Here is a 21520-nt window from a genome sequence, read left to right on the forward strand (position 1 = left end):
AAGCTTTACATCTGATGATATCCCCCTATCTTTTTGCTTAATATTATTTCTTAGCTATACTGGTAATTTTGGGCCTTTATGCAATATTTAGAATATTTGTTCTTTTATTTTTTTTAAATATCATGGTTTGGAGATTAAGATTGATATTTAACTGAACCTGAAAACTGATTCTAATATAATGGTCATTTTCAAAATACTAATTCAGCAAATTCAGGAAAAATTGTAGGTCTTTCTATCGTCCGTTGTTCATACCCAATCTTGCCAATCAAAGATTTATGTGTTCATTGCTGAGATCTTTCATTTCTTTTGTTACATTAATTTTCAGATATTTCACTTGTCTAAGCCATTATGACTTAAGATGTTTCTATGATCTCTTTTCCAGAAAAGTTTGCGTGTATAATTTTCTAAGTTGTTTTTATATCCTGCCACTTTAGTGATAATATTGATCATTTCTAAAGGATTTCTAGGTGGAGATTTTGAATTGCTGGATTAGAATATTATGTAGTCTGTGAATAGAATAAGTGATATTTCTTCTTTTCAAATGTGCAACATTTTAATTTAATTTTCTTACATTGGTTGCCACTCTACACTTAAAAGCAAGTTCCTATTGCTGAAGATATTATACACATTAAAGAAACATCTAGAAGAAATTGATCTTGAAATTAATTGAAAGACTCCTCTCTAGAGATTAATTCACAGTTTTTAAAATTTCTATGCAAGCTACTAAGAGAGACCAAGCAATTAATATTACCACCCGGACAGATATCCTACAAAGCATAGAAGTCACCAACTTCAACAAATAATCAAGGTTATAATAATGCCATTTACGTTGGGGCTAATAACTGTTTAATTGGATTTAATTTCCCCACAATGATAATGAAATCATATCTAATCCTGCAAATCCAAATCAATTTATATGGCTTATGAGGTCATGGGATCTAGGTAGCTGTAGCTACAGATGATCTGATTTCATCATTTATATTCAGCACCCCAAACACACATGATAGACACACAGAAACACACACAATTCAAAAGAACAATAATCATTTTAATTAAGCCTTTCTTTAATTTTATAACTTCATAATATGAGTTCAGTACTTTACATCATTATATCTTTTCTTCTCCCCATCCAAACTCATTCAGTGAGCCCCTCTGAACTCATATGTACTTAATGTATTATATTCATTATAACATGTATCAATATATACTTAATGTAATAATCATGTAGATTAAAAATGTGCATGCATATAATATTAAGATCATTCAGTGTTGTTACTATGTATATAAGTTTAAGGTTGATCACTCGAGTATGAATAATGTATCAGATAGCTTGCTCCATGCTGATTCTCCATATTTCTGTAATCATTTCATGTTATCTGTTTTTAATGAATATGAGTGTTTTCCCTTCATCTATGTTTCTTTCATCATGTGAATGCACTGACCACAAAGGTAAGACTAGGGCATCAGAGCCCTTCAATCTGGAATTCTAGAGTTGTCACTTCCGTGTAATATCTGGAAGTTGAAATTTGGTCCTCTGGAAGAATATTAAGTTCTCTTACCCACTAAGTAAATTCTCATGTTGCTGACTTCAGCTCTCTGTCTACTGGTTAGTCATTATAAAATACCCCTGTCCATATTGGCATGTTGAATGGTAAGGTCATTATATAAACTTTGCTTAAGAAAATATAATATTGGGAATTTATGGATGCAATATCCATGTATTCATGAATGAATACATAATCTTGCAACTGGTATTCTGATTTAAAAACATAAAATAGTATGTCTGATGAAAGTAGTATTTGTTAAAGTGTTTAACAGGCCCCCATATTCTATCCCAGATCTACTTTATTGTTTCTTAGAAGACCAGTAACAACTCTTTTTAGTTTAATTTAGATAAAGTGCAACTTTTATTAACAATATTAATTTGACAAGAAAATTAAAAAGCATATACAATTTTAAAATACTATATGCTTGTCTGAAATATTAGAATTTATATTCACTGAATTACAAGTGATATATTGTATTTCGGTCTGTTTTAGTGTTCATTCTTATTTTAGTTATCTTATAATTTATGTTTAATTCTAAAACTGAGATTAGATTAAGTTTGTGGTATCGTTCTGTGAACAAAGGAAGATTTATGCCCTTGACTCAATACACTAAATATCTTAACGTGTACCAATGCCAATTAATAGGATGAAGATACAAAATAACTCTGAAATTAACATTTATCTCTTGAAATCCACCTAGTACATTCCATGGAAATTTTTGTCAGTCCATAAATGTTCAACTTGCTAAGGGGTAGTAATTTAAAAAATAGAATGTCATAGGATATGGCACAAACAAGTATTTATTTTAGTGTCTGTGTTCTGAGTTAGAAATGAAACTTTGGCAGGATAATGGCAACAGGGAAAGAGAGCAGATCAATTAGGGAGTTATTTCAGAAATTTAAGTATGAAGTTATGAATATAAATGTACCATGTTTAAAAATACCACTACAGAGCAGAAGGAAACAAAAAACAGAATAAAAGATGCTTCCTGAGTTAAAATTCAAAACTGCACAGGAATTACACTGGTGGTCCTGGATGGGAGGAAGAAGTTTGAGAAGTAGGAGGAGAGGGAAAGAATGCTAACACTCTTCTCATTCACTTGGACATTAGAAGGTGTCTATTAACATTTGAAAGTGAAAAATAATCTTTTAAATTTGTTCAGCCTTATAGAAGGTTTAGTTGAATATTGAAAATATTATATTTAAAATAGAAGCAGCATTTCTATGTGAATTTAAAAGTGATAGTTGAAATTGATAATTAGTATTGATAATTTCTGATTAATAAACCTAGATATGCTTTATCTTTTCTTGTCCCTGAAAATGAGAAAAGGAAAGGGTTCAAATTATTTTCTATAGTTTTTGTTCTAAATCAAATGCTCATGATTTTAGGGAACTGGGGGGGGGCACAGCCAAAAGGGTATAAGATCAGTTTATGGGTGGAGAGAAAAGAGAAGCCTAGAGGGCCAGGATAGAATAGAATAGAAATATGCAGCAGTCTGGGGTGGTGAATGGGAGAATCCTCTAGAAAGTCCCAAAACCAGTGATCTGAGAGTCTGGCAGGACACAAGGGAGATGGCTGTAGCCTACATGTCCAACGGTGGGGAGAGCAAACTAAGAATCCACCTCCAGTAGATAGACATGGCTCACAATTAAAGGGTGGGGCTACCCACCCATTTCAATATATTTTTTTACCTAGAACAGTTCCTGTCTAAAGAAAATTGAGGCACAAAAAAAGAACAGAGACTGGAGGAAAGACCATCCAGAGACTGACCAGCTTGGGATCCATCCCATGTGCAGGCACAAAACCCTAGACACTTGCTTTTGCCATATTGTAACTGCAGACAGGAGCCTCTCATGGCTGTCCTCTGTGAGCCTCTGTCTGAACCTGACTGAGAAAAATGCAGGTACTTACAGACAAACATTTTCTTTAGCTAGGGGATACCTGTGAAAGAGTTGGGAAAAAAGAATGAAGGAGCTGAAGGATTTGCAACCCAATAGGAAAATAGTATCAACTAACAAGACCCCCTCAGAACTCCCAGGGACTAACCTGCTGATCAAAGAGCATACATGGGCTGGTTTGTGACCCAGCTATGTGTGTAGCAGAGGATTGTCTTGTCTCGCTTCAGTGAAAGATGACCTTGCTCCCGTGGAGGTTTGAATTCCCAGAGAAGGGGGATGCTAGAATGGTGTGGTGGGAGTGGGTGGCAGGGTGGGTGGGAAGCAGGGACCAGGAAGGGGAACAACAGTTGAAATGTAAGTAAACAAAATAATTAATAAAATAAATAAAAACAAACTCACAAGCATGTTTATGATTAAAAAATTCCCTCTAAACCCACATGTGAACTCTTGCAGAGAACACTTTGCCTGTCCACTCTAGTTTAGGACATTCCAGAATAAATCGGACTATATTATATGTTATTCAATTTAACCAAGTCCTTTGATACTTTGTTTTTGCAAATGGAGAACATCCTTCAAGACTAATTAATTTCTATCTAATTCTGCCTTCTTACTAGTAGAATTATTAATTCTTGGAGAATTTTATACAGTGAATTATGACCATATTTACTTAAGACTCTGCTCATCTATGCCTAGTTTGAATAAACAGTGTACATATTTAGGACCTTTACTCTGTAAACTGAATTTTATTATTTAATTTGAACATTTGAAAACGAAATTCATTTAGGCGCTTCTCTTTTTTTAAGTGTTAATAAATATTTCTTGTTAATTATTATTCTCTCATCTTTTTTTACAGTTCAGTCCTTATCCTCCTCCAGGTCTGCCCTCTGACTGTTTCTCATCCCATACTTCCTTCCCCTTCTCTAAGAGGATGTCCTCACTCCCAAGCCCACTCCCACCCCCAACCCCAATAGATCTACCCACTCCCTGAAGCCTTAGGTGTCTAGAAGGTTAGGTGCTTCTTTTTTCAGTGAGGCCAACACCCTTTCCCCCTCTCTGTTGTCTTCTCATCCAGGTCCCTCCCTCCCTCTTCCTCTGGGAATGGAGTGGTTGCTTACTTCTCCCTCCCAGAAGTAAGGGATTAAGGAATTCTCATTTGGGCCCTTTGGCTAGTTAACCTTCTTGAGTTCTGTGGATTGTATCTGAGGTAATCAGTATAGCTTTTTAAAATTCTTTAATTTGGCAACAATAAATTTAAGAAATAATGATGGATCTGTCTCACTTCTAAAAACAAATAGACTTTTATGAAATCTCACTAACTCTTTCTGCTTACATGTGAGACTTCTGAATGAGAAGTTTTTTTTTTTCTTGTAACCTTATATTTGGGGGACTTTGAAGAAGTGAATAAAGTTGATTTTATATAAAGATAATTAAAACTCCATTGCTGAACTAGTCAGATATTCCTTGAATTTAAACAAATGCATTTGAATGTGTAGCCATTATTTGGGATGATTTAAAAATTGCAGGTAGCCAATAATATGCTCACTTATATTGTTTTTTAAAATTAGTTTATTCTAATAGTTTAGAATTGACAAATTATGCAATATTGTAGTACTGCTTACTGACTGATAATTGAGTTGCCATTGTGATGCATATGGATAGAAATTGTAACTTAAAAACATAAGCATTTTTTCAAGTTAGAGTATCTCCTTCTATAGAAAAATACTATTAAAGTAATTATATGCTTGTTATTTTCTGCATAAAATTTGTCTTTATGTTTAAAATAAAGACATATAAAAGTTTAAAACTATTTCATTATTATATTCAATGAAAATACAATTAACTAATTCCTTTTATACCAAAATGTTTACTGTGTACCATCTGTGAGACAAGTATGATATATAGTCATATACAATACACTCAAGGTAAAGTATAAAAAAATGAGCTTTGACTGGAGTTAACAGATGTCTCTTAAGATTAATTGTCCAGGAATACTGAATGAAAATCGTACTACCAATAAACATTAAAAACAATTTGATGCAGTATTAAGTGTGGATATATTTAATACATTCCTTGTAATCATATTATTACAATATAACTTTACAATAAGAAATAGATATTATGGATAAAAAATTTTGACAAATGATATCAAAATTACAATAAATACATAAAAAACATTCACCACATGACCTGTGAGTAAACTCAAACATAAATTATTTATTTTACCCCATTCCTTTTCGTATATATTTCAAGACTAAGTCAGATATTAATTTCACTGAGGAAAAGTGAAATCGTCTTCAAAGAGTATTTTCAATGACATAAATTCATAGACAATCACATGCTCAAATGGAGCTTGCAAATATTAATCAGAGTCCAAGTTTTCTTTTTTAATATTCTTTTTTAATATATATATTTTTTATTTTCTATATTCTTTGATTACATTCCAAATGATTTCCCCTTTCCCAGATCCCCCCTCCCCATATGTCCCATAAACCTTCTTCTCTCCACCCATTCTCCAATCACCTCTCTCCTTTTTCTCTGTCCTGATAACTCCCCTCCAACGCTAGATCAATCCTTTCCAGGATCAGGACCCTCTCCATACTTCTTCACGGGAGTCATTTGTTATGCAATTTGTGCCTTGGGTATTCAGAGCTTCTAGGCTAATCAATATCCACTTATCAGAGATTGCATTCCATGTGCATTCTTTTGTGATTGGGTTACCTCACTTAGGGTGATATTTTCCAAATCAAACCATTTGCCTAAAAATTTTGTGAATTCATTGTTTCTAATTGCTGAGTAGTATTCCAGTGTGTAAATATACCGCATTTTCAAAGAGAATCACCATGAAGTTGGTAGGCAGAGAGTTTATGAAGGACCTAGGAAGACATATAAGAAGGAAATATTATGAAAAAAATATATTGTGCAGAATTGTGAAAGAATGTATAAAAACATTCCAAAAGGTAAGTAAATAAATTAACTAAATATATAAAGAAATGATAAAGGTGACATGTATTAGAAAAGAGAACATTTGGACAGATAAATGTGTGTGATAATATGAATTATAAATCTTTCATATGAGCAAAATATCGTTTATATACATGCATGAAATGTCATAACAAGACATATTTTTCAATGCAAAAAACCATCATTAAAAGACAAAAATCTTTTATTCCTAAAGTGCCATAGACGTATTTGAATATTTATGAAAGAAAAAGTAAATAGCAATGTTAAAATGAACATTCTCTGCTCAGAAAAATGTGTGTAAAATTTATTGGAGAGAAGGGGAGTGTGCTAACACTATACAGTATGAGAGTCTTTCAATGTACAATGAATACCAAAGGGTTTTGCAATGAAGAATTATGTCTCCACTTACACTACATTTTACTTAGTCTTCTTTTTTTGCTTTATTTCTGTTGTTGCTGTTGTTGTTGTTGTTGTTATTGTTGTTGTTGTGGCTGTTGTTGTTGAGACTGTAGCTCAGCCTAACCTAGAACATCTGGCAAATATTTTTTCACAAAATATCTCATTGACAATCAAGTAATCAGTAGTCCATAATAACAACTCCATAGTTGTTATATTCTGAACCAATTGTAGTAACATACATAAACAAAAATCTCACAGGAATTAGGAATTAGTTCTGTTCATAAACTATTCCAGAAATCAGTATGAATCAATTCTGTGAGATAAGAAAAGCAATTTAAATAACAAAAATTTTTATTTAAGAATTGACTGTCTCCTTTCCTGTGATTATAATGGATAATATAATAATAATATGGATGATTAAAAAGCCAATCCACTTAAATAATTGAAAAGTTTTATTGATGTCTTATTGAAAGATGCAGTTCCTATATAGGCTATGCTCTGCACCAGCAAAGGTATGCATTATATAAGAATGAATTTTATAATAGTCATTGTTATAAAGACTATGAGGAAAGTTATAGAATGAGGGCTTCAGTACTTCAGTAACAAAAAGCCCTTAGCATCGTCTATAGTTAGTGGGCAATTGTGTCATCAACACTGTACCTGTCAGAGAGTCTAAGGAACTGTGTGTATGGTTCAGGGTGAAGGGAGAAATAATAATCATTAGAAGAACAAACAAGAGACAGAGACATACATACAGACAGACAGACAGACAGACAGAGAGAGAGAGAAAGAGAGAGAGAGAAAGAGAGAGACACAGAGAGGGAGAGAGAGACAGAGAGAGAAAGAGAAAGAGAGAGATAGAGACACAGAGAGGGAGAGAGAGACAGGAGAGAGAGAGAGAGAGAGAGAGAGAGAGAGAGAGAGAGAGAGAGAGAGAGAGAGAGAGAGAGAGGAGAGACAAAGACTAGAGAAGAGATCAAATGAAATTAGACAGACATTTTCAGGGAAATAATTAGGAAAACATGAATATCTTTCCTGACTCTTTGACCTTCATTTTTTTATTACTCAAACATCACAAATATCTCTTTGGAAAAGACAATACTCATCTTTTCACCTTAAAAGTTTCATCTTAGCCAGGCGGTGGTGGCCCACGCCTGAAATCCCAGCACTTGGGAGGCAGAGGCAGGCAGATTTCTGAGTTCGAGGCCAGCCTGGTCTACAGAGTGAGCTCCAGGACAGCCAGGGCTACACAGAGAAATCCTGTCTCAGAAAAAAAATAAATCTAAAAGCCTCATCTTGGATCTTGTATTCCCTTATTTATTTTCAATGAACTTTAATGTATTTGATATTTTCAGATTAGACCTAACCAAAATTATAGTGGGAGGTATAGAATTATGTACCTAGACGCCTTGTGCTCATATTCCCTTGCCTGTTTTTTTTTTAACTCGCCATAAATTTCTAAATTAAATTAATTTTGAGGATGATAATCAGAATAGTCTGATTCCTCTGCTCCAAACTAAGTTGGACTTGCAGTCCTCAGAAAGTTGAGAGCATTACAAACTAGCAGCTTTCTTGCCTTTACTGTGATGTCCCCCTTTTTTCTCTTTCCCATATTTCATTATTGTCACAATTCATTGTGTTTTATACTATACATGCTTTGCAAAGTTTTATGTACGTAGATTGTTTACTGTCTTAATCTTTCACATTAAGTTTTTTTTTCATTTGACTTTAAATTCATATGTTAACTACACAGGCCTACCCTAAAAGGTTAGTGCAGAATAGTCTTCCTATGCCCAAAATTTTGTTTCCCATCACAAATTCTTTGGATTTGTTCATGTGTGTATGTGTGTGTGTGTGTGTGTGTAAATTATTTTATTTACATTCCAAATGTTGCCCCCCTAACCAGATCCTCCTCCCAGAGTTCTTCACCCTATCTGCTCTCTCCTTTACCTCTGAGAGGTGACTCCCACTCCTCCAACCCCCCACTCCTACCCTGTTCACCATCAGCCATTAGTGTCTAGGTTTGGTGTCTGCAGATGGGATGGATCTCTAGGTGGGGTAATCTCTGGATGGCCTTTCCTACAGTCTCTGTTTCATTTTATTGTTCCTGTCTTTCCTTTGGACAGTAACACCCAGGCACAGGTGCAAACTGGAAGGTAAAAATCGATTCTTATCTTATACAAAATGCATTTTAGCATTCTCCCCTTTGCTCATCTCACCAACCTCATCATCTCTCAGCCAGGTTGACTCCCCTCAATTTTCATTCAGAAAAAAAAAAAACAGGCCTCAAAGAAACTGCAGCTGAACAAGACAAAACAAAAACCCATAAGACCAGGCTACAGTCCACATATTAAGTCTGGACAAAGAAACACAAAAGAAGGAAAAGGGTCGCAAAATCAGACAAAGGAGTGTGAGTCACACCTGCTCTTACCATTGGAGTGCCAGAAAAACTCCCACCTAACGCCAATAACATTCACATGGAGGACCCAGGGCAGATTCTTGAAGGCCCCAGGTTTGCCACCTCACTCTTTGTGAGCCCATGTGAGCCCTTCTTAGTTGTTTCAGTGGCCATGTTCTCTTGGTTACACATAAAATTACACATAATTTTTAAAGAATATATTTGTCTATTACTCCCTGATGTTAAGCCCAAAATAACATTTCCACAATAAGCCACAACATGGCTTTTTTTTTTCTTTTAACTTAATTGTAACTAAGCATCATTTTTGGAACTGTCATCCAGAAATGTGTCTAATATACTTCCATATTTGTTTTATTATGTGTCTTGCTATTTAATCAAGACACTCTATAATAATACCAAATTTAAGCACTATCTTCAAATTCATTCCTACAGAAGGTTCTGGAAGAGAACCTATAATCTAAGTTGGTTACAGCCAAGTAATCACAAGAAATAATTATTTCCAGACCAGCATAATCAAAAGAAGAAAAGTGACCCTATTCTGTCTTTGTCACACACACACACACACACACACACACACACACACACACACACACACTCACTCACACACACACACACAGCACAATAAAAACAAAACAGGAATCAATAATCATTGCTCATTAATAATTCCTAATAAATGTTTTCTTTTTTATATTAAGCATTATTAGTTTAATTTCAGCCTATTATTTGTTTAAACTGTTTACCTAAATCCATTTCATCCTGAAAATAAATAAAGTGCCCATAGCTGTGTAACACTTAACATTGTCCATCATGTCTTCTTCTACAGTGGCTCATATTGGGTTTTGCCCTCCAGTCGATGGGCCCCCAAATAGCCTCTGAGAATCCATCAATTGTCAGTTAGCAGGGAAGACCACAGATCTAACTCCCTACATCTGACTTAGCACTGTATGTAACATATCCTATGTGATTACAACCATCCTAAAGACCTTGGGGTGGGGAAGACTCCCTCCAAGTAATGTGGGGCTCACTCACAGGTGTCCCCTAGAGCAGCCTGGTACTTCTATGGTTCTTTCTCTGTGGTATTCAAGCCCAAGTGAGAGCAAAGAGCACAAGGTCAGATTCACTGTAGGTTTCACAGTAGGACAGGAGGTACCAAGAGGCATAACCCAGCTACTAGAAATGATGACCTCGCAAGCCTTCACACCAATCCAGCTGCTTACTTTCTCATGTGGTAACTGCAGTATTCATTCACATAAACAATGCTACAGCACAGCCCATTCTAATCCCTTCCTCCTCTATGTTCTCAGAAAAGTAAAGTTAGTCCTTGCATTCTGAAAGCACTTTATATATACAAAAAAAATAGTATTTCTATCTGTGTTCATGTCAGCATGATTCTGAATTTTTCTAAATTTGCATTCTCCCTGGTTGGTGGTCTAGGCTCTGTGAACATCTATGGTTCCAGGTATTTTTAAAGATCTATACCCCAAATTCAAGGGCATGAAATTTTGTAAAAGAAACATGATTACAGCTTAAATCACATATTGATCCTCACAAACTGAGAGTGGGGTACTTCAATAACCTATTCTGGGCAATAGAAAGACCATTCAGATAATTAAAACTTAGAAAAATTCTGGAGATAACTGTTGTTATGAACTGAATGAACCTAACAAATACTTAGAAAACATTTCACTCAAATACAAAAGAATAGAATTTGTTCTCATCATATCACAGAACTCTCTCCAAAATTGACCACTAACTCAGACACAAAGTAAGGCTTGATCTGCTTTATAACACCAATGTACTTGATTGACATTTATATATCTCCATATGCAACACTATAGCATGCATACATCAATTAAATATATACTCCATATGCAATGTGCCAGGTCTCATTCTAAATGCAAAGAACAGCATGATCAATATCTACCACTACTTTCACAGACAATCAAGGGGTTACTAAGAATATAATACAATGAAGAAGGAACCTGCCACTTACTAGCCTTGTCACCTTGGACAAGTTACTGCTATCAGAGTCTAACACTTTGTTTAAGCATGGTGATAATAATATGGTAAGATCCACCTCACTAGCCTGTTGTAATGATTAAAAGAGCTAATAAGTGCCTGACATATAGTCAGAACCTACTAAATATTAGCTGCCAAGTTCTCATCCATATGCCCCCTCCTCCTTGAAATCTAAAGACAATGGAAAATAAACCTAGATTATGGGGAGGCTTCCTGGAGAATTGAGACTGGAGTCTGAATCCAAATGTAAAACTGAATGGGGTTCTTTTTTTTTTTTTTTTTAAATCTTCCAGGCTGTAACAATTTAGGACAAAAACAGAGAAGCAGAAAAGCTCAGAAGAGACTGCAGAGAAAGGACAGTGTGACAAGAGGTTCCGGAGAAGCAGCATATCCTGCAACACTATTAATGAACACATTTTACTCAAAAGTGATAAGATTGGAGGACGGGATTCTTTCTAAAAGAAAGGATATAATTATGTCATGGTTTCTAAAGTCTTACTATCTTCCCACCCTTCTGTTAATTCCTTCCACTATCTACACAAAAATGTGTGTTTTGTAGGTTTGGATCCTAGGAAGTACTGCAGGTCACTTCTTCAGTCTCTTTTCTGAGCAACATAGAAGTTCATTTATTAGTCAGTAGTCACAGAACTCATGGAACTTATCTATATATTGAGGGGAATTTATTGTAATGACTCATAGTCTATAGTCCAACTAACCCAACAATGGACAGCTATGAATGGAAACTCCAAAAGTCTAGTAGTTGCTCAATCCACAAGTCTAGTTATTTATCTGGTCTTCTATATAAGAAGGAATCCTGAAGAATTAGGTTCTGTGCTTGGAACATCTCTTGATGTTGAAGAGTACAAGATTGTGAAGAAGAGTGAGTCTTTTCCCCCCCAATGTCCTCATTTAGGGGTCCAGCAGAAAATGTGACTCTGATTAAAGTTGAGTACTACCACTGCTGAATCTGAAACTTGCTTTGCCCCAAGCTGACCTTGAGTTCAGAGACCTGCTGGCCTCAGTCTCCTGAGATTAAAGACATCTACTACCTCTTCTGAGCCTAGGTTATTCATGGACACTATTCCTCAAGATCTCCATGTAAAGCTGGGTCAGAAGTCTGTCTTCCCACTTCAAGATCTGGATCACAGGTATGCCACCCCATTTCTGGACTGTAGCACATTCCAGATGTAGTCAAGCTTAAGCCAGGAATAGCCATCACAGCCAATTTGAATTTCACTTTGGCTCTGTTGTGATGTTGTGAACATAGATTTGTTCCAGTGTTAATTTTGATTGGCCACCAGCTACAAATTTCCTTATTCTCCCAGAGATACTAATCATTTGCTTTCTGTCTGAAATGTAATGCATATAAAATAATTAGTAGAAATCAATGGTATCTGGAACCATTTTATTTTATTTTATTTTGTGTTTTGTGAAAAAAATCTAAAGAATCTATGATAAATATGATGGAGACTCAGTTATGCATATAAGCCTGAATAATTGTATACCACAATTTAAAGCAGAAACAATTATTATGACTCAAATCTAGAAATACTTCAAAAACATTTCATACAATGAGTCATTAAATTACACCACTTTTAAAATTTTAAACTATTTTTATGATATAAAACAATAAACAATAAAAGACATTTTATTGTTTTTTCATAACCCCATGATTCAACATGTTATTCTATAAAGAGAAAACTATCCTAACATTATTTGTTGTTGCTTTGGAAATAGTATGTCTTTAAGTATTACTGGATACCCTATAAACATGCTGGTCTTGAACTCATGGAATTATTCCTACTTCTGCTTCCAAAGTTCTGAGATTAAAGATGTATACTACCATGAAGAATCTGTATCATTATTTTTAAATTACATAAGCAAAGACTCCAACAAGCTACCAGAACACCATTTTTCATTAAGAGTTTGTCTATTGTACCAGTATATAATATGCCTAGAACTGTAAACATAGATTTTTACAGTTTTCAATGTGGTTTGAAATTTTCTGAATTATGGATACTTTTATTATCTAAAGATGCAAACACACAGTATAAACAACATAAACCATCTATTTTTAATTTGTTAAGTATTTCACTGTAAATGGAAAACATAATGATCTTTCTCCATTACTTTGTCCTACTATATAAATTTTATCATAAGATAGCCTATTCCTGAAATGTTATAATTTTTATAAAAGTATGCAAATTTAGTTCTAATTTTATTGTTTCATTGATGGAGGATGCAAAGTTCAGTAGTTTAGGAGACTTCTTTCATAAGGAAGAGTTCTATTTAGTGAAAGACAAAAATCAGAATTTAGCTTTAGACAATGCTCAGGATTTAGGAGGATACAGGTGAAGGCTGATTCTACAGAATAGGAAAAAAACACAATGTTGTTACACAATATATCTTTCAATCTTAAGAGTGAACACAAATCCTTTCCTTCCCTTGGATTAAATAGGCCTGCCTGGTTAAAAATTCTGGTTTCTTCAATGTTTTCCCTAAGCAGTATTTTTAAAATACTTCCTCTGTACAGTGCTTCCTACTTCCTATTTTCTGTAATACCCCCTTTCTTTAAAATTTATGGCATTTTTCTTTGTTTTAATTGCTTTCTCTCTCTCTCTCTCTCTCTCTGTGTATGTGTGTGTGTGTGTGTGTGTGTGTGTGTTCATAAGAATGACTGTTTCTATTGTGGTAATTAATTGCTATATTATTTTCAGGGGAAGACTATTTTTATCATGTCCTAACACCTAGCATTTCTTGACTTCCTATACTAGTTGGTCTAGAAGTTAGGTTTCATAAGCTTTCCCCTTACATGTTGGAATGTCTATTCTTCATAAGTGTAGGCTACAGTTCTAGGTATATTATATACTGTGTATAATGTATTCTAATATTTTCTAATTTCATCCATTTGCTTGCAAATTCACGATGTCCTCATTTTTAATGGCTGAATACTATTACACCATATAAATACATCACATTTTCTGTACACGTTCTTTGGTGAAGGACATCTAGGTTATTTCCAGCTACTGGGTATTACAAATAAGGCATCTATACACATAATGGAGCATACATCCTTATGATATAGTGGAGCATATTTTGAGTATGTGCTCATGAGTTGTGTTGTTGGGTCTTCAGGTAGAACTATTTCCAATTTTCTGGGAAATCACCAGACTGATTTCCAGACTGGTTGTACCAGCTTGCAATTCCAGCATAATGGAAAAATTTTCCTCTTTTCTTTTTTTACATCCTCCCCAGCCTGCTAACACTTGAGTTTTTGTTCTTCCATTATGATTGGTATAAGGTAAAATCTCAGGGTTGTTTTGATTTGCATTTCCCTGAAGAATAAGGATGTTGAAAATTTATTTAAGTGCTTCTTGGCCATTAATGATTGTTTTGTTGAGAATTTTGTTTAGTTCTGTTCCCCATTTTTAAATTGGGCTTTTCTTGAGACCAACTTCTGAGTTATTTATGTATTCACTGAGTAGATAGTAGCCAAAAGCATATATGAAGTTGACACAAGGAAGAAGACACAAGAGAGAATGCTGCAATGCCACTTAGAAGGGAAAGCAAAACAATGGGAGGCAGGGATAAGAAGAACTTGGGTGGGAGACAGGGAAAGTGAGAGCAGAATTAGGTATGGGGAAAGACCGGAGAGAAGTACAGAAGGCCAGGAGAATGGATGGGAAAACATAGCTATAGGTCATGGCCAGTCAGAGGGAACCTCACCAAAGTCCCATAGATGTGTGATGTGAGAAGTTGTCAGTACTCAGTAGGGATGACCTTAGCCAAGGTGCCCAACAGTGGGGAGATGGAACCTGAAAAGACCACTTCTAGTAGATAGATAGACATGGCCTTCTGGAGGGATGAGGTTAACAAACTATGATTTTTTACCCAGGATTATTCTTGTGTAAAAGAAATGCAAGGACAAAAATGGAGCAAAAATTGAAGTAAAGACCGTCCTGTGACTGGTTCTACTTCAGATCTACCTATGGGTGGGCACCAAATCTTGACACTATTACTGATGCCATGTTGTGCTTGGAGACAAGAGTCTATCATGTCTGTCTTCTGACAGCCTCTACCAGCAGCTGACTGAGACAGTTGCAAATACTTACTGGCAACCATTAGACAGAGGTCAAGAACTCCTGTGGAAGAGTTAGGGCAAGAACTGAAGGAGCTAAAATCGATGGCAACCCCGTAGGAAGTCCAACAGTATCACTAACCCAGATGCCTGGAAGCTCCCAGAAACTAAGCAACCAACAAAGCATTCATGGGCTGGCCTATGGCACCAAACACATAGGTAATAGAGGATTTTCTTGTCTTGCTTCAGTGGGAGAGAATACAACTAATCCTTTGTAGGCTTGATGCCCCACAGAAGGAGGATTCTGTGTAAGTGAGGTAGGGGAGGATGAGTGGGTAAGGAGTGAGTAGGGTGGGTGGTTAAGTACCATCTTAGAGTCAAAGGGTAGGGGGGATAGGATGAAGCACTCTTGGAGGGGTGACCAGGAAAGGGTGCAACATATGGTACATAGATTAAAAAAAAAAAACAATTTTTTTAAAAAATAAAAGAATGAATGATGATCTTCCAAAGGCAGAAAACAACCTACAGTATTACCCAGATGTGATGTCTATTAACCACAACTCTGTTTTTTTTCTTGTGGTGAGTGTGTGTGTGTGTGTGTGTGTGTTTCTGTATATCTGTGTGTCAGTGTGCCCATATGTCTGTCCATATGTCTGTGTGTGAATATTTGTGTTCATTCGTATTCTAAACTACCAAATGTTGCAAGTTCCTGCATTACAGGGTTAGTATGAATTAATGCACACTAAGAAGAGTATTAAGTGTTTCTTTGATACTGCCAGGCCAAACTGTCAGTGTTTGTAACTGGCATGTCTCTATAAGATCTTATTGTGACTGTTATTAGTCTACGTTTAGGTCATATTTTGTGATGAAATATAGTTTTATCCAGTGAGGTTTGGTAGTCTTCACCGAAACGTTGTGATTAAAAATGACTCTGAAAATGGATGAACTTAAGAAGTGAAGCGAAGAAATAGACACCATCAGGGCTCTTAGACCCTAATTTTCTTTCCAAATTGTTTTCTGTTTGCATAAGGGACTTTGATTTTGTCAAAGGAAAGATCAGCAACAAAAAGAGATAGATATTGGTAACTTCTGTCTCTACCATTTACTACATAAAAGACTTTTCTCCCTTTATGCATGACAGGTCTTCTGTCAGTCATTTCAAAGAGGAAATTTTACGGCAAACAAAAGCAGAAGGCATAGAGTTAATGATACAGCACAAACTCAAAACTTATGCAATAGAATTAAGATTTCTGCAGTGGGAGGAGTGATTGTACTCAAATGTAAAAGACTTGAGAGAATTTTTTTATTCGATATATTTTTTAATTACATTTCAAATGATTTCCCCTTTCCTGGCTCCCCACACTCCGAAAGTCCCATAAGTCCTCTTCCCTCCCCTTGTTCCCCCATCCACCCCTTCCCACTTCCCTGTTCTGGTATTGCCCTACACTGCTGCACTAAGCCTTTCCAGAACCAGGGGTCACTCCTCCATTCTTCTTGGACATCATTTGATATGTGGATTATGTCTTGGGTATTCCAAGTTTCTAGGCTAATATCCACTTATCAGTGAGTGCATACCATGATTGATCTTTTGAAACTAGGTTATCTCACTTAGTTTGATGTTCTCAAGCTCCATCCATTTGTCTAAGGATTTCATGAATTCATTGTTTCTAATGGCTGAATAGTACTCCATTGTGTATATATACCACAAGAGAGAATTAGTAGTATAGCTTGAAGGTGGTACAAAGATCCTACAGTGTATCAAGGGAGAAGCTTCTCTCCATTGTCAGAACATCTGTATTTGGTCACTGAGATTTTGTTAGGCTCAAATGAAGACTGACACTAGGAAGATTTCTTTCTTTCTTGATAGTAAAAATTCCAAAATGACTACATTACAAAGTTTGGGGAAGAAATCTGTGAGTTTCACAAATAAGAATCTGAGAGGAGAAAGTCTCACAGAATCCCCAATAACAAATAATAACTTAAAATTAATCATAAAATATGCTATGATAAGGGAACTCAGAAGACTCAGAAATTAAGATTTTTAAAGTTCATACAAACTAAGAAGACTTTTGAATCTCAGTTAAAAAGGTAATTGGAAATATATACAATGATTGTGAATTCACTATCCAAAGAATAATAATATAAAAGACTAGGATACTGTCATATGAGAAGTGAATATTATAAAATCAATTGAAAATAATAACACTGAAATTATTTGTGATCTATAATATATTACATTGATGTTTTACTATACTGATAAAATAGATTATTATGAACCTTGGTTATCATAATTGACAAGAAGTAGAAGACAAAATTTTTATTACAGAAAATTTGATGTCTGTTCAATATACAAAAAGAAAAATGAATGGTTATTCCACAACCAAAATAAAATGATATGTCAGTACTTTTAGCTTTAAAGATAAAATATATTTACTTACATTGATAGAATAGTAGTTAAATTCATGCATCACATTTTTGTTACAAACATAGCCAATAAATACCAAATTAATAAGCAGTTTTACAACTGAGCCTCACCTTGAGATATATAAAAGCATAGACACGGGGCTAAAGTTCTTGGGGATTAAGTGATGATCCTTTGTTAATAGCAACATATCATCATGAGTTCTAACAATTCCTTTTCAGAGAGATGCATAGAGAATCAAAAACAGATTGGAAGCATACTGGAGAGTTCTTATGATATCTACTTAGAATATTACCCAATTGGAAATTTCTATGTCACTATTTATATTCCTTTTTAAACAGAACACTATCATGATTAAGAGCTCAAAAATTAAAATATTTATATGAGAGTTATTAATATTGAATACAATTTTACTCTTGAAATCAAAATTTGTACCCAATAGATTTTTAGTGTCTTAAAAAATAAATATTAAGTAAGATGGTTAAAGAATAGTTGATGAAGCACTGCCCTCTTTTGGTTGTATAAATTAAATCTATATAAAATATGAAGAGGTTAAATAACCAGAAAAAATAAAATATACAAGGGTTATTTATTCACAAATGAAAAGTTTGAGGTATTAATAAACATTAGCTTTTAACAAATGTAAGTACAAATTTTTGCAAGAGAACTCTTTGAGGTTTGGTGCTATTCATTAATTTCAAGAATTTTGGCATGAATTGATGAGACAAAACAGAATATTTGTACTGTGATACAGGATACCTGTGTTCTACTCCAGAGATGAATTATGGATGACTGGAAACAGTATTTTATGTACATACACATTGAAACCTGTTATTATACATCATGTAAATGATGTAATGTTGATGCTACAATGCCTATTCTGCAATTGTCAAATCACTAAAGTGCCAAACTGATGCTTCTGAATTTATGTAGTAATATTTTTCAGAAGTAATTCATTATTAAGAAGACTATTACTGTCCATGCTACAAGTCATCTAAGATTTCATCACCTTTACCATTTGACAGTTGAAGATAAACTTGGAATAATTAAGTTTTCTGTCATTAATTCCACAGCATTTGTTGTTTTCTATACTTTAATATGCTACTGGAAAAAAAAGAGTAACCACACTCTCCGTCTTTTTTATGCCTTATAAAAACATATGGTAAAATCAAATATGTATTTAATAATTCAAAATTCTTTTTTAAAGATATTTTCTATATTTACCTTTCAAATGTTATCCCCTTTCTTTGTTTCCCCTCTGAAAACACCCTATCACATCCCCCGCCTCTTCCTCCCCCCACCCCCCACCTCCCCACCCCCCGCTCACCAACCCACCCACTCCCACTTCCTTGCTATGGTATTCTCCTATACTGGGGCATCAAGCCTTCTCAGGACCATGGGCCTCTCCTCCCTTTGATGTCCAACAAGGCCATCCTCTACTACATACACACAGGGAACCATGGGTCCCTCCATGTGTATTCTTTGGTTGATGGTTTAGTCCCTGGGATCTCTGGGGGCGGGGGTACTGTTTGGTTCATATTGTTGTTCCTCCTATGGAGCTGCAAGCTCCTTTGGCTCCTTTGGTCCTTTTTCTAGTTCCTCCATTAGGGACCCTACACTCAGTCCAATGAATGGCTGAGAGCATCCAGCTCTGTATTTGTCAGGTAATGGCAGAGCATCTCAGGAGACAGCTATATCAGGCTCCTGTCAGCAAGCAGTTCTTGGCATCCACAATAGTGCCTGGGTTTGGTGACTGTACTGTGTCAATTTGAAAGAAAATCAGCCTAAACAGATGCCAAATCTACTTTACCTGAAGCTACCCTATGCAAACTAATTAGATTTACAGAACTCAGGCAATCAAATACTTTATATTATGTAGTTAATTGGTATTAAAAGCATATTTTATAGCAGTGAGGGTTTGGTGAGATTTAACCTAGAACTTAGGGTCATGGGCATCTATTGTGATAATTCGTCAAAAACTAAACTTCTTTTAGAAGACCAATATAGAGGAATTTTAATCCAGCAATATGGGTAATCAGGCTAGAATATAGACACGAGTTTAGCACATATCATTAATCCCAAACAATGTAGTGAAGGCGACTTTACTGAAGGAAGTATCCATATTTGAAAGTCTAATTGAGGAGCATAAAATATTAAAGAATCTGAGAAAGGTTTGATATAATTCTCAGGTGCTCAATTCTCAGGAAAAGTAAGCTATGTAAGAGCAGGGCAGAGATAGGGGGCGTGGGGACCAGTCAGTGCCATTTGGGCAGTTAAGTCAGGTGGGAGTGAGTGCAGTGGAGTGGAGCTGAGTTAATTCATGAGCTGAAGAAAGAGAGTAAGAAGGAACCAGAAGATTAGAACAAATTGCCAGAGTTACTGTGAGGCAAAACAGCATTTCAGCAAGAAACTGAGCAACCAGACTGAATTAGTAAGCTTGGATAGGAGTTTGAGCCAGAATAGCTGGGTTGAACAGCCAGCCAGTGGTCAGAAAGAAGTAGAAATGGTGAGCTTACTTAGCAGTAAGCCTCAGATGCTGAGAATATTCTCGGTCTAAATTAGATTGTATGGAGGCTAGAAGCTTCCATTACCAGGCCTAGGTTAGCAAGCAAGGGCAGTAAGCCTCCAAGATTGCAATTACATCAGGCAATTAAAAGATACTTTTACATAATGATGACTGTAGAAAAATGTAAATAAGATATTTTATACTATTGTTCACATTTTATTCTTGTTCACACAGAAAAACCAATCAAAAGAGTAATGCTGAACCTACAAACACAAAAGAATATTTCTTCTTAATACCTGATGGAAGTTTCACCAAAGTTGACCACATTACTCTAAAGCAAAGCAAGACTCAGCAGATACTAAATAACCTCATACAGAATTCTTAATCCTATCTCAACACTATGCAAAACTGGATAAGTTGCAAAAGAAATAATAGAAATCTTAAGAGTTCACATAAACTGAGTAATTCACTTCTAAGTGAAAAAATAAAATAAAATAAAATAGGTCAAGTCAATAACCAAGGGGAAAATTAAAGACTTTCTAGAATTGAAAGAAAATAAATATACAAAGTATCTAAATATATGGGACACAATGAAGGAAGTTCAAAGAGACAAGGTCTTAACTCTAAGCCCCTAAATAAAAAATTGAAGAGAGATCATATTAGTAACATAACAGTACACTTGAAAGCTCTACAACAAAAAGAAGACATTGCACCCACAGGTACTGATAATAGCTAGAAATAAACTCTGTGCTGAAATCAAAATATTAGAAACAAACAAAAACACACAAAGGATCAGACAAAGAGTTTGTTCATTAAGAAAATAAATAATGATGACAAATGTTATTCATATTAAGCAAAGTCAAACAGAAAATATCCAAGTTAACAAAATTTAAAATGACACATGTGACTTTAAAACTGACACTTTTACATTCAGAGTCATTAGGACTCAATTTAAAAACCCATGCTTCATCACATTGGAAAATAAAGAAGAAATTGATAATTTTCTAGATACAAGTCATATATAAATGTTAAATCAAGATCAGATAAGCTATGTAAACAGATGGAAAACTCTTAGTGAAATATAGTCATTAGAAGTCTTTCAATAGAGTTGTTTGATTTTCTGGAGTCTAACTTCTTGAGTTCTTTATATATATTGGATATTAGCTATTAGCCCTCTATCTGATATAAGATTGGTGAAGATCTTTTCCCAAATTGTTGGGTGCCGATTTGTCCTTTTGATGGTGTCCTTTGCCTTACAGAAACTTTGTAAT

This window comes from Apodemus sylvaticus, chromosome 11 (genome assembly GCF_947179515.1).
Source record: "Apodemus sylvaticus chromosome 11, mApoSyl1.1, whole genome shotgun sequence".
NCBI classification, from domain to species: Eukaryota; Metazoa; Chordata; class Mammalia; order Rodentia; family Muridae; genus Apodemus; species Apodemus sylvaticus.